Here is a 426-nt window from a genome sequence, read left to right as displayed (position 1 = left end):
AATATTTGTAGTTAATATGAAAATAACGGCTTTTTTAATTATTGTATGTATTTGATTTAAGTACATGCGTATGTTGAAGTGCTATTATTATGGAGGCAACAGTATGTACCAAAACCTTATTGGAAGTAGGCGATGCATTGGCGGCGTATATTACGGTACTATGGATGGTAAATGCGCAAATAGGCATAGTAACAAGAATAGAGAAACTATTACTGAGGGAGCTCTGATCGTATTCTGTGAACACAGAGAAGAGAGGCAGAGCAATGAAAGAGTGCGCAACAATTATACGCTATATCCTTACAGAAACAAGTTAAAAAAAGCTGATCTTGATAAGAGTAGAAATTGCTGTGCTAGTATAATAAAAGTAAACAGTGAAGTTATTGTGTGAAAAAGATAAAAGTGTGAAGTGAAGAGGAGGATGGAGTC

This window comes from Bactrocera latifrons, unplaced genomic scaffold (assembly GCF_001853355.1).
Source record: "Bactrocera latifrons isolate USDA-ARS-PBARC rearing strain unplaced genomic scaffold, ASM185335v1 scaffold_684, whole genome shotgun sequence".
Taxonomy (NCBI): Eukaryota; Metazoa; Arthropoda; class Insecta; order Diptera; family Tephritidae; genus Bactrocera; species Bactrocera latifrons.
The sequence above is the reverse complement of the archived record's forward strand: the minus strand, read 5'-3'. Positions refer to the sequence as shown.